Source organism: Penaeus japonicus, unplaced genomic scaffold (genome assembly GCF_977035675.1).
Source record: "Penaeus japonicus unplaced genomic scaffold, GWHDUDI00000001_assembly GWHDUDI00000001, whole genome shotgun sequence".
Lineage (NCBI taxonomy): Eukaryota > Metazoa > Arthropoda > Malacostraca > Decapoda > Penaeidae > Penaeus > Penaeus japonicus.
This window is the reverse complement of record NW_028234403.1, coordinates 30,478,085-30,478,598: the sequence shown is the minus strand read 5'-3', so window position 1 is coordinate 30,478,598 and position 514 is coordinate 30,478,085.

Here is a 514-nt window from a genome sequence, read left to right as displayed (position 1 = left end):
TATATATATATATATATATATATATATATATATATACATATATATATATATGTATGTATATATATATTATATATATATATATATAATATACACACACACACATATGTATATAAATACACACATACACACACACACACACAACACACATATATATATATATGTATATATATATATATATAAATATATGTATATATATATATATATATATATATATATATATATATTATATGCTATATACATACATATATATATATATATATATATATATATATATATATATATATATATATATATATATACATATAAATATGTGTGTGTGTGTGATATGTGTGTGTGTGTGTGTGTTGTGTTGTGTGTGTGTGTTTGTGTGTTGTGTTGTGTCTGTCATATACAAACACACACCTATATTATTATATATTATTATTATTATTATTATTATTATTATTATCAGTATTATTAAATTTATTATCAGTATTATTAAATGTATTATCATTATTATTATTATCATTATTAT